Here is a 343-nt window from a genome sequence, read left to right on the forward strand (position 1 = left end):
TAACACAACTAAACCAACCTCACACCATACCTGGAAGTCAGCAAGATCGAACAGTAACGTCCAAATAAACAATGAACACATGAACATGCGTGGAGAAAGGCTTTTCCCACGTATAACCATACTGGGTTTCTAACTGCAGAACGCCTGTGGTAATGGAAAAGACGTTGTTAGTTTATGCAAATTAGATGTTTTATGTAGATGGGGTGTGTTTGTTGTTTATATACGTGTTTTGTTCGTGGTGTTTTTGTTAATGTGTTTGCTGTTATTATTTTGCTGTGGGTGTTGTGACGAATATAAAATATCTTCCGTGTAATCCTATGGTAGGAAAAAAATGCTAAAAAAA

The sequence above is a fragment of the Penaeus monodon genome, chromosome 23 (assembly GCF_015228065.2).
Source record: "Penaeus monodon isolate SGIC_2016 chromosome 23, NSTDA_Pmon_1, whole genome shotgun sequence".
NCBI lineage: Eukaryota > Metazoa > Arthropoda > Malacostraca > Decapoda > Penaeidae > Penaeus > Penaeus monodon.